Raw genomic sequence first — 13921 nt, forward strand, 5'->3', positions numbered from 1 at the left:
AGGCAATCCCTGTGTCACCATGGAGGGGACATACCCCAGTGGCAAGCCATATGGCGGCCACCCCATGGTATTTATGTGAGTTGCATTTAATCCTGTATGGGCATGGCCAACGCCATCATGCCTCACTGACATCAAGGTAGGCTCTGCGTTTGAAATCACAGGAGAATTCCCGGATTCATTTCCTCTAATCTCATAACTAGAAGTAGAAGAAGATGCTGCAGAAGTATTTGACATGTCAACTGACGCTGATTTCCTTGGCTCTGGATGCACGAACTTACCACTGCGCAACCACATGCAAATTCAAAACTCTTGATTTTTCTTTTGACAAACTACAATCTATTGACAATGTCCCACCGGGCGTGCCAATTTGTTTTACCCAAATTTTTGTTCCATTGTTAACAACAAATAAATCAACAATTTTTGAGTTTTGTTACACAATCAAAATTCAAGGAGCGGAAACGAATCCTTTTGTGGGTGTCTCAAAGTCTCAATTGTAGTTTCGAAAGTAAAATTAAAGATAAAAAGGAAAACATACAAGGTGCCGGAGGCAAAGTAAAATGCAGATAAAACAAACAGGAAATTAAAAAGAAGATGAAAGAAGAAACATGAACGTAAAAGAGAAAAAGACGTAAAAGTAAAGAAATTTTATTAATAAAAACTGAAAGAAAGCAAAGTACAAGTGTTTGAGTTCAGAGGAATTACTTAAGATTCCCAATTTTACTCTGTGATGCCAAGGGGCTGAGAGCGTTTTTTGGGTTTCTAAGCGTTTTCCAAGAAGAACTGAACTGATTACAACGTGTTCCTAAAGCTCTATTTATAGACTAGCCTAATCTCAATGGGCAGTTATTCTTTGTACACCACTTGCAGGAAATTTGAATTTCTTGTAGCTGTTCCCGCACTTCTTGCTTGCTGTTAATTTTAAAATTTAAATAAATAACCAACTATCAAATGATCTGACTTAATTTAAAATAGATATAAATAAATATTATATATAGGAACACTACCAAATAACTAATTATTTCTTTTTATAATTTTCTTATAAAAAATATATTTTTTCTAACAGGGCTGTTGGAAAAAGGATTGTGGAATGGTTTTGTTGGGACCCGAACCGGGTGGCAAAGTCCAAGTTTTAGGGGAGATGCTGCCGGAATTTCTATAAAATCTGAGTCTTTATTGAAATGTTGTTTGGAAAAATGATGAGTTAAAGACTTCTACTATTTTATTTGAATTATCAAGAAAAGGATGATTCATGCTTTTGAAATGAATTATTAAAGAGGAAATTGTGATTTAGTCTTGCTTCTTAAGAAAGGTTGTATCTGTTTCAGGAGAAAGTTATTTAGATGAAACTTATGTTTTAAAGCTGTTTTAAATGTGACAAGGGCAATGCCTTTGAATTTGACTTGAGGGTTTCAATTAGAGGAGTTTCAATGATTTTGAAAGAACCTGAATGTCTATTGACAAGTTTCATTTTGAAATGTTTTGAGAAAGGTTTTAAGTACTCTTTGAATTCTGAATTCTTGCCTAAAACAATTTTGAACAGTTGAAACGTTCTAGAATTCATCATGGGGGTTGAAGTTGGTTTTTGCCTAAGTAAAGGAAACGGCTTTGAAAGAAGTAAATGATTACATGACTCGGTTTGGCTTAGATTCTATTTTCCTACTCAAATCGGAAAGCCAATGTTTTAATGATTTTAAATGAATTTGGTGAAATGAGTTATGTTATTCTCTCCTAAAGACTTGGGACTCTGCCGAGAAACTTTGTTATAAAATCCCATTGTGGGATGGGTGATTTTGAATGTTCCCAAAGTGAATCTTTAACTTTCCATGGTTTTGGAAGTTTTGGAAAGAGGATGCCGAGAGCGGTTTTGTTTTAAAAAGGGAACTCACTTTGAGTAAGTTTGGCTTATGAGCCTGAGATGATTTGAGAAATGAGATCTTTAAAGCCAAAGCTAAAAAGAGTTGAAATTTGATTTCAAAGTGAAATGGCTTGAGAAAAGTGATTTATGGCTTAAATGCCGGTTTTATGAATTTGATGATGTTGAATGGTGGAAGTGCTGTTTGTTATGGGCCGGAATGGCTATGTATGATATTAATTTATGGTTGGTTGTCGAATGAGTTATGGGCCGCATGGCTGATTATGAATTATGAGTTTAAGCTGAAGGGCTGTATTTATTGATAAATTGGCTGGTTCTGGATTGAACCGTGAGCCGGATGGCCGAGATGAATGTTGTATGTGAAAATGCTTGTGTTTTCTCTCTGGTTGTAAGGGTGATAGGGCACCGATACCCTCTAATGGCGACAGGGCGCAGATACCCTCTAATGATAATAATACGCAACAGAGAGACTGTGTTCGGGTTAGCTACCGGACACGTCGGGTTGGCTTGGTAACCGATAGATGATATCATCAGCCACTAGGGACAGGCATGCATCATATGCATCTATGTGACATTATTTGGGTGTGCATATTATACTTGGTTTGCCTATGTGAATAATTGCTAATTGTTCTACTTGCAATAACTGTTTGTCTGTGCTTGCATCTTCCTATTTGTGTTTGCTACTGGGACTCTGTCGGACTGTGGTGATTGGTTGATGGTTGGATTGTTTGGGCCTAGGGCCGTGGTTGAAATGAGATGAACCGATGGTTGCTTTCGGTTTTGTGTTTCTGGTTTGGAATAAAATATGAAAGGCTGTTTTGGTTCAGCATAGATAAACTGTTTTGAAAGGCTTTTGAGTTTTTGAGAATCGAACGGTTCTTCCCTCAGAAAAGATTTTTTGACTTTACTTTTACTGTAAACCGTTGTTTTTGAAAAGGAGGCATAAGACGGTTATTAATCACTAGTACAGTTTATCTTCACGTATCCTATTACAGTAATTCCCAAAAACCCTTTACTGAGAACCCTTTCGAGGATGATGTTCTCACTCCCCCTACATTTTTCCCCTTTCAGGATATGGGCACAGAAGTTACGAAGAGCTTATTTAATTGTTGTTGTGATGCTCTGTATTGTTTTAGCTATGGTCTATTGTACCCTCGCCTTTATCTTGATATAATCTATAAGAGGGATAGGAATTGTATTGGATTATGTTTGTAATATTACTTATATATATATATATATATGTGTGTGTGTGTGTGTGTGTGTGTGTGTGTGTGTGTGTGTGTGTGTGTGTGTGTGTGTGTGTGTGTGGATGTACTCTTTATGAGTTTTTGTAAGTTGTATGGTATTTATGGATGTACGTTATCGAACAGATGTATTTTTGGGAGCGGTATTGCGGTTTAAAGTTTTAAACAGGCTCATATTTTAGTATTAAATAGTATAAAAGTCGTCGTAATGTCCGAACTATCAGAGTCGCGCAGCCGGAAGCGTTAACTTTGGTAGTTAGGGTGTTACATTATGGTATCAGAGCAGTCCTTCCTGTAGAGCCTGAGGAATGGACCGACTATGCTTTGGTTGCATACTCTGAGCGTTTGTCATGTACTAAGTCTTGTCGAATGACGAGGATTAGAGCTTTATGCACATGACGGTCTATTGATTAACGCTGTTAGTCTTGCATTGCATGATTCTTGGTATTAAGTTTGGCCGGCTTAATACTAGTGAATTATGTATATGAGAGCACTAATGGGTTATCATAGATGATCCACGAGTTTTGAGTAAAGATTAATCGCGGGTTTTGGGATCGTTGGAAATTATTTCTCGAGGCTATTCAATTGTGTGTCTTGAATTTTGTTCGAGTCGACTTGTTCTTTCATAGCCTAACTTGAAGTTCTTGTTTGCTACTCCTCTTGAAAAGTAGTTTGATTTTTCAACTTTATTTCTCTATTCATATGTATTCTTGTTTGATCTTAAATGCATCTGCTCGTTTGGAATCCTTGTTGCATCTATCTTCCTCTGTTTGAGTTCTTCTTGATTCACGTATTCCTTGCTATAGCTTTGCACTTGTCTTAATGTGCTGTGCTTTTAACTCCGGATTCCGAGTCCATTCTTTGAGAAATTGTTGATTTAGTTTTTCTCTTATTTGACAGTGATCACAGCCAATTTCGAGATTTTTATAAAAAATTGCTGTTGATTAGATATATACTTATCTGTATATATAAAACTTTGAGATTACTTATACAGTTTAACAACTATTTATTTCTAATACCTCGCCTGTACTTTTACTGGTTATGGAACTGCATTTACTTTGAACTACAATTTGACTTTCTAGTAATTTTACTATAGTTCCAATGCACATCTTCATTTGATTATGTATTTGAATATTTTTCAAATTTTTGAAAAGAAAGGATTTACCACGTTTGTCTCGGGTGAGTTTCGTTTGATAAGCTTTACTTAACTTATTTTGAATTGAGTTTGATTTAGCATGCTATATGGTTTATGCCATTGTTGTTCTTTTGAAAATGTTGGACTCATAGCTTTCTTCTTACGAACGGACTAAAGTCTTCCTTAAGCCTTCCATCTCCATGAATGTCATGCTTGACCTTGTTTTTAACTGATCTTTTACATCTTGTGAATATTGCCATTGATCTTAGTTTTTCCTTTTTGTGAATCTCATTCTTATATGAGTAAGTTTGATTCGTTTCAAAATAGTGCATCATTTATCCTCTCATTGTCTCTACCAGAGCTTTTAGTCAAAGACTTATCCTTGAGAGATTACTAATGATTGAGTTGTCTTTTTCTATAACTTTTGTATTCTTTTGGATCAATTAAAAGCTTGTTTGATGACTCATGCCTAGTGAATCTTGTTTGAACTACTTTGATTTAAGATCCTTTCTAGTTTGGCTTAACTCCTATTTAGTACATCTTAAACTTCTTGAATGTTCTTCTGAGATTGTGATTTCAAGAACACTTTTGGAGTCTTGTTTTGAACTTTTTAAAGAAGTTTTGAATTCTCTTTGAAGAAATTCTAAACTGAATCTATTTCCTGTTACTTGATTGAGAGTGAAACCATTATTCGATTTTGACAAAATTGTTCTTAAGGTTGGCATGCGCTATTTTAAATGAGGTTTTGAAAAGTTTCCTTGTTTAGTGGAAACCGGTTCGTTTGTAACGCACCACTTATTTCCTTTACCAAATTGTAAGCAATTTTTTACTTCAGAGTTTCTTTTCTAAAGAGTTTAACTTCCTCTTTCGTACTTGCTATAAATGTTATACATGCTTGTTTGAATATGAAATTTTGAGAATTTTGAACAAGCATTTGATTACTTCCGAGTTTTTATGAACTGCTTTTGGTTAAGTTGTGCATCTAATTATCTTTCTAAAATATTTGAGGAAATATTTTAGCTCTTAGCCAGTTGTGTGCATTTGTTTTTGGAACTCTACAAAATCTACTTCAACATGAAATTGTATTGAAGTAAAGCCACATTTATGCTTTTGTTACTCTCTTGAAGGATATTTGTTGCTTAACTTTTCTTTTAGACTGCGAGGTGATTTTCCTGCAAGTTTTCTATTCTTTTAAGAACAATGTATTCAGAAGTATTTTTAATCATGCTCTTGAGTTTTGTGAGCTTTGCCTTGGGTTTGAGATATTCTCTTTTGTGAACCTCATACTTCTTCGACTCAGCTTGAATTTGTTCAAACTGATGCAATGATTTTCTTCTTATTGATCCTATTGAACTTCTTCAATCCAAGGGTCATCTTTGAAGTTGTCAATTGAATTGAGTCTAGCAAACTTCATTGCTTGAGTGTCCTTGTTTATCTAGATCTGGATACATTCTCCCAAATCTTTGAATACTATCCTTGACATTTGACTCTCCTTTCTAAAGTCTTGTATCCTTCTGAGTAGACTCGAGAATTATTTTAATATCACGTGTGACTTGTAGACGTAGTAACGCGATGCGTTAGTTCTTTAAGACGTGATATGTGTATATGGAAGTTGAAGCGGTAAGTGTGCAACGTATGAGTTGTGGGTGTTTTGTTCCTTGCGAATGGGTTTGCGGTTGTCAGGCTTGTGATCGAGTATGGGGATTGTAAAGTGCTTGATGGAGTTGGAAAGTTGAACTTTGAGGTTGATATGAGATTAGTGTGCGGATGTTAAGCACGTCATTTTAACCCCATCCTGTTTTATAGCCTTGATGCTTTGCCCTACTATCGCATTATTGACCCATGTTATCTTTTGCATTGAGCCTACCATGTAACGTTTGCTTTGCAATCACACTCCTACTTTTGCACCCTTATGCATATGACAATCAAAGTATTTGAAAATCGTATATATGTTTATATGATGAGATATTTTGCTTCTTCCTTAAATGTGTTCAAGGGTGAACTGTTATGAAATTTCTTTCGTTTTGCATCAATTTTCGAGGGCAAAAATTTTTATAAGGTGTGTAGAATGTAAGACCCAAAACCTTTAAAAAATGGCTATCATTAGCTAATTTCAAATTCAGTATTTCTGTAGCTTTAATTTCGGAAATTTCTCTATTAAAGAAAATTAAAGCAAGTTTTGATTTATTGAATTTGAGACGAGTTATGATTATTATCCAATTTTACAATTATTGGATTATTTTCTATATTTGAATTATAAAGTTGATAGTTATAAAATAATAAGGATTTTATATGATTTGGATTGGATAAGTAATATTTTAAATATTAATACTGCTATTTTGGAAAATGAAGAAATTAAGTATATTATTTCTAATTATTTGACTTGAGCATTTTATTGAAAATAATTTGTAAAATTGATGAACAAATTGTATTTTCTATATACAATTAGTGTTGGATTTAATTTGGGTTTCAATTACTATATTATCCCCAATTTTATGCAAAATTACTATATTTCCCCTTACCCTAATTTGGCATACACTTCCCTCTATTCTCTCTTCATGCTGCGCAGCCTCAAACCCTCTTCTTCACTGTCTTTGCTGCGTAGCCCTACCCTAACTAAGCACACACGCATGGTTCTTTGAACCAGAGGGAAAAGAAGAACGAGAATCAGGAAGGGGGAAATCAGAAAAACACAACATACACACCCACGAAGCACTGATGGTCACGGAGAAGGGGAAGGGAAGGGGAAGAAGTCGCGCCGGTGTACTGGGTTGCACCACCACCATGTCGCCATCAGACCGAAGAGGGAGAAGAGCGTGCTGCTGCCACAATCCATCGTGACTGCTGCGAGCTCACCGCGTCGCGCCACCTTGGAGTCTGCCATCAGGTCCGAGTCAAAGGAAGAGAGAGGCCACACTGCCACCGTCGCATCCTCGCCGCACCGCTCGGGACCGTCGAACCCTCCGTGCCGCCGCCGTTCGTATCGCGACCAGAGGGGAGTGGAAGACCTAGAGGGAGGCGTCGCGCAGAGAGGGGCGCTGTCTTGCGCGCCGCCATCGCACCTGAATACCGCCGTTGCTTCTGCGAGTTCACCGTTGCCGGAGCTGGGTAGTCGTCCTTACCAGCAGCGAGGAAGAAGTGAGATGAAACCCCCCTCCATGTCTGCTGCTTCGGTCCGCTGAGAAAGGTCTTGGCACCACCGGACTGCCTCACGTGAGGAGCACCGCCGTCGAAAGCTGCCGTCGCCTAACCAGCGGCTGCAGAAGTTATCTCCTGTCGTGTATAGATGCTGGAGAAGTTGTTGTGGCCGCCGGAACCACCGTTGGAGCTTCTTGCTACTTCTGTCATCGCCGGAGAAATTGCCGGTAAGGGTTTTATTGAGGTTTCTGCCATTTTGGATTTGAAGAAGGTTTTTAATACTGTGTGGTTTTTATAGTTGATCCACCGAAGCTTCTGGCCGCCGCCGGAGCTATTGCCGGGCCTGTTCGAAATCGCAGCTGCTTCGTTTCACTAGTTCAGTAAGTATTTATGTTTCGGAAAACCTCGCGTTAGTATTCTGTTGTATTCGGTTAATGAATATGAGTTTTGATAATGTGGGGTCGAGTCCTGATTATTGTATGTTGCGATTAGTATTGCTATGGTTGTTGCAAACATGACTGGGAGCTGAGGTTTTGGTTGTCGTCAGTTAGGGTTGAGGCGGAAAGGACTTAATGAGGCGTTTGGGTTATGGATTTACGTTTTGAGGTAGGGGCACTTTCCAAAAACTATATTTTATATATTGGAATTATTACATATGGATACTGATGTGAGTGAATGTGTATTTGGTGATTGTATCGGCCTTATGTATGGCTTGATTTGCCTTGGTTGGTTATGAACGTCTGTTGGTTGAATTGTTGTGTGGTTTTGTGAAACGAAATGCTTTTCAAGTTGATTCTTTTAAAGCTTTGAGATCGAGTTTAACCCGTTGAGAATTGATTTGAGTTAATTTTTATTGAGAATGTGAAAAATAGAATCCACTATTGAATTCAGCCTGGCTTGCTTTAAATGATCTGGTTTTTGATACATGGTTGTTACTGAACCGTTTCCATGAAACTTTAGAAATGAGTTTATTCGGCTGATAATGATTTGATTTTGAAACAGTTTTCTTGAAATATAGTATTGAGATTAACTTTTGGATTTTGGCTTGCCTTTGAATTGATTTTGGATTTTGGGCTGTTGGAAAAAGGATTGTGGAATGGTTTTGTTGGGACCAGAACCGGGTGGCAAAGTCCAAGTTTTAGGGGAGATGCTGCCGGAATTTCTATAAAATCTGAGTCTTTATTGAAATTTTGTTTGGAAAAATGATGAGTTAAAGACTTCTACTATTTTATTTGAATTATCAAGAAAAGGATGATTCATGCTTTTGAAATGAATTATTAAAGAGGAAATTGTGATTTAGTCTTGCTTCTTAAGAAAGGTTGTATCTCTTTCAGGAGAAAGTTATTTAGATGAAACTTATGTTTTAAAGCTGTTTTAAATGTGACAAGGGCAATGCCTTTGAATTTGACTTGAGGGTTTCAATTAGAGGAGTTTCAATGATTTTGAAAGGACCTGAATGTCTATTGACAAGTTTCATTTTGAAATGTTTTGAGAAAGGTTTTAAGTACTCTTTGAATTCTGAATTCTTGCCTAAAACAATTTTGAACAGTTGAAACGTTCTAGAATTTATCATGGGGGTTGAAGTTGGTTTTTGCCTAAGTAAAGGAAACGGCTTTGAAAGAAGTAAATGATTACATGACTCGGTTTGGCTTAGATTCTATTTTCCTACTCAAATCGGAAAGCCAATGTTTTATTGATTTTAAATGAATTTGGTGAAATGAGTTATGTTATTCTCCCCTAAAGACTTGGGACTCTGCCGAGAAACTTTGTTATAAAATCCCATTGTGGGATGGGTGATTTTGAATGTTCCCAAAGTGAATCTTTAACTTTCCATGGTTTTGGAAGTTTTGGAAAGAGGATGCCGAGAGCGGTTTTGTTTTAAAAAGGGAACTCACTTTGAGTAAGTTTGGCTTATGAGCCTGAGATGATTTGAGAAATGAGATCTTTAAAGCCAAAGCTGAAAAGAGTTGAAATTTGATTTCAAAGTGAAATGGCTTGAGAAAAGTGATTTATGGCTTAAATGCTGGTTTTATGAATTTGATGATGTTGAATGGTGGAAGTGCTGTTTGTTATGGGCCGGAGTGGCTGTGTATGATATTGATTTATGGTTGGTTGTTGAATGAGTTATGGGCCGCATGGATGATTATGAATTATGAGTTTAAGCCGAAGGGTTGTATTTATTGATAAATTGGCTGGTTCTGGATTGAACCGTGAGCCGGATGGCCGAGATGAATGTTGTATGTGAAAATGCTTGTGTTTTCTCTCTGGTTGTAAGGGTGACAGGGCACCGATACCCTCTAATGGCGACAGGGCGCAGAGTACCCTCTAATGGTGACAGGGCGCAGATACCCTCTAATGATAATAATATGCAACAGAGAGACTGTGTCCGGGTTAGCTACCAGACACGTCGGGTTGGCTTGGTAACCGACAGATGATATCATCAGCCACTAGGAATAGGCATGCATTATATGCATCTATGTGACATTGTTTGGGTATGGATATTATACTTGGTTTGCCTATGTGAATAATTGCTAATTGTTCTACTTGCAATAACTGTTTGTCTGTGCTTGCATCTTCCTATTTGTGTTTGCTACTGGGACTCTATCAAACTGTGGTGATTAGTTGATGGTTGGATTGTTTGGGCCTAGGACCGTGGTTGAAATGAGATGAACCGATGGTTGCTTTCGGTTTTGTGTTTCTGGTTTGGAATAAAATATGAAAGGCTATTTTGGTTCAGCATATATAAACTGTTTTGAAAGGCTTTTGAGTTTTTGAGAATCGAACGGTTCTTCCCTCAGAAAAGATTTTTAGACTTTACTTTTACTGTAAACCATTGTTTTTGAAAAGGAGGCATAAGACGGTTATTAATCACTAGTACGGTTTATCTTCACGTATCCTATTACAGTAATTCCCAAAAACCCTCTACTGAGAACCCTTTCGAGGATGATGTTCTCACCCCCCTACATTTTTCCCCTTTCAGGATATGAGCGCAGAAGTTACGAAGAGCTTATTTAATTGTTGTTGTGATGCTCTGTATTGTTTTAGCTATGGTCTATTGTACCCTCGCCTTTATCTTGATATAATCTGTAAGAGGGATAGGAACTGTACCCACAGCCTTCACCAACCTACCCTCCGTGCGATCCCATCGCCACCGCCTACCTAACCTCCTCAGCACCAGACAAATCACAGATAATGCAAGCAAGTAAAACACAGATAGTAATCATATATAACAAGTAATTCAAGAAGCAAGTAGGCATATTATACAATTAGGCAAACTCAAGTAATCAAAGCAAACAAGCATATAAGAGATGCATATGATGAATGCCTGTCCTATTGGCTCGTGATATCACTTGTCGCTCCGTAAATGCCAACCGACACATCCTTCCGGATGTAGCCTTTTCTGCCACACTAGAGATATAGTGCCCTGCGTACTCATGCAGCAGCGAATCTGCTACGCCAGAGATATAGTGCCCTGCACACTCATGCAATAGGGAGTCTACTACGCCAGGGATATAGGCCCTGCACACTTCATGCAGCAGAGAAAGAAACAACCATAACTACTTATGTAGCAGAAAAATCTACCATGCCAAGGATATAGGCCCTGCACACTCATACTGTAGAAAAATCTGCCATGCCAGGATATAAGCCCCGCACACTCTCAACAACAAATACTCAAAACCATCACCGATTTCCAATTCCTCAAATCATTATCAACTATCGTCACCTCTTAAGTTTTCTGAGTCATCACCAATATAATATTCCACCCGCTTACCCACAACTTCAAAAACCTAAGTCTCCATCTTCTAAACTCATGTAGAAATTACTAATTTAGTCCACTAACCCATCTCTAATAGTTTTAAGGCCTAATTACTAGTTAGCAATCTTAAACAGTAGATAAAGAAGTTTGGAAAGCTAGAGAACCCTTTAAAAGTGAAGAAAAATTAATTTTCATCAAAACAGGGTGTATGCGTATGCATGCATTAGGTATGTGCACGCATACATACAATTTGGCCCATTTTGCGTACGCATAAGTGCCAAACAGAATGGCATGTATGTGTATGGGGAAAATTGATGCACCACTATTTCGTGATACATTTTAGGCTGAATTGAGTGGATTTTATCCATTATTCTCACACTTATGCAATGAATTCGCATGTTTTACATTTTCCTTCCTAATTCTGTGCTATGATTGAAAACATGCTTCTTTGGCCTTAAATTCGCTAATTTTAATCTTCTCTTATTACCATTCGATGCCGTGATATGTTTGTTAAGTATTTTCAGGTTTTATCGGGCAGGAATGACTTAGAGGATGGAAAGGAAGCATGCAAAAGTGGAAGGAACACAAGAAATTGATGTTTTGAGAAGCTGGCAGCGACGCGTACGCATGGATGACGCGTACGCATGACTGGTGCAGAAGACATACGACGCGCACGCGTGGATGAAACGTACGCATGACCAGAAGTTTGTCCAGCGACGTGTATGCGTGGCTGACACGTACGCGTGGCGAGCGTCATGTGCTGCAATTTACAGAAAACGCTAGGGGCGATTTCTGGGCTGCTGTGGACCCAGTTTCAGGCCCGAAAATACTGATTAGAGACTGAAGAGTGAAGCTGAAAGGGGAGAATCAATCATTCACACTTTTATTCATAGAATTTTAGGTTTAGATGTAGTTTTCTAGAGAGAGAGGCTCTCTCATCTCTCTAGGTTTTAGGGTTTTTAGGTTTAGCTTTTCTCAAATTCAGATTTCTACCTTAGTTTAATTCAGTTTTCTTCTACTCTTATTTGTTCTAGTACTTTGGTTCATCTACTCCTTTTGTTGATTTTCTTATGTTGCCAATTTAGTTTATGAATTCTTCATGTTAGATTCAATTTCCTATTTAATGCAATCTATGTTTTTATGTTTACGATTGCTTTCCTTACTTTGTTGTTAGAGTTTTCTCTTGCAATTGTTAGTCTTAGATTTTGCTATGTCTTGTTAATTTTCTATGTTTTTACTTTATACCTTCCAAGTGTTTGATAAAATATTTGGTTGGAATTTAAATTAGATTTTTGTATTCTTAGCTTAGATTGAGTAATTTGGAGACTCTTGAATTGTCAAAGTCTCTTGGTGGTTGGTGCTTGAAAGTTGCTACTTGGCTCGAGCTTCACTAACTCTAGTCTTTGATTAGGACTTGTGAACTTAAGTTGAATTGCTCACTTGACTTACCTTCAATTGTTAGAGGTTAACTAAGTGAGAGTAAAAGGCAATTATCATCACAAGTAACTATGATAATGTGGAGAGGAATTCCAATTATCAATCCTTGTTAGGAATTTTCTTAGTTGTTATTTTATTTCCTTGTTATTTACATTACTTGTTCCTTATTTCAAAACCCAAAAATATACTTTCCCATAACTAATAATAAACATACTTCCCTGCAATTCCTTGAGAGACAATCCGAGATTTAAATACTTCGGTTAATTTTATTGGATTTGTATTTGTGACAAACAATTTAAATATTGATTGAGGTTTAATTTTCGGTTTAGAACTATACTTGCAATGGGATATTTTTGTGAAAATCTTTACCGACATTTTTTCTCTGTCAAATTTTTGGCACCGTTGCCGGGGAATTGCAAATGTGTGGCTTATTATTGGTTGTTGTGAATATTGTGAATAATTTTTCTTTTTCGTTTCTTTGTTAGTTTTTTCTAGTTTTAGGAGTTTATTTTCATTATTTCTTGTTGGTTTTTGTTTTTATTTTCTCTTGTTACTATGAATTCTCACCCCTTTGGCTATGAGTTTGGTTCAAATTATGTTGTAGGAAATGGAAGCTACAATGAGAACATGCATTAAGGATGGGACAATCAAAGGTGGAAGGAGCCTCAAGCTTATGGACAACTCTCTTGGCAACAACCTCCACCAACTTGCTATGAGCAAGAGCCATTCCAAAGTGCGTACCAAGACAATAGCTATGGTGGACCCCCTTGTAGTTACCAACAAGCCCCACCATATGCCTGTGAACCCCCTCCTCAACATAGTTTTGAACCACCATACTCACAAACCACCTACAATCAAACACTTCCAATTGACCCTAACCATTATCCACCACACCAACCACCATATGAACCATATGAACCTTACATAGAACCACCCCAATACCACCACAATTACTCCCAAGAACCACCACCTCAAATTACACCATCTTCATATCCTTATCAAGAAGAACCACCTTCCCATTATGAGCCCTTTCTCCCAACAAACAAACCCTCCTATCCACCCTAAGCTTCCATAGATGATACTTTTAGTGTTATTCGCCAAGGACAACAGGAGCTTCAAACCACACTTACCTCCACTCTCATTGGTCTCACCTCTACTCTCCAAGCTCTTATATCCCGTGTGGATCTATCCTCTACCACCAAGACTCAGCCCTCAAGCTCTAGTGCACTTCCTTTTCACCCATATCCATCAATCCAAGATCCAAACGATCCTAATTATGCTGGTATCATGGAACAAGAGAAAAGGGATCGTCTTAGGGACTTAATGGATCGGGTTCA

This window comes from Arachis ipaensis, chromosome B1, assembly GCF_059453495.1.
Source record: "Arachis ipaensis isolate K30076 ecotype BB chromosome B1, ASM5945349v1, whole genome shotgun sequence".
Lineage (NCBI taxonomy): Eukaryota > Viridiplantae > Streptophyta > Magnoliopsida > Fabales > Fabaceae > Arachis > Arachis ipaensis.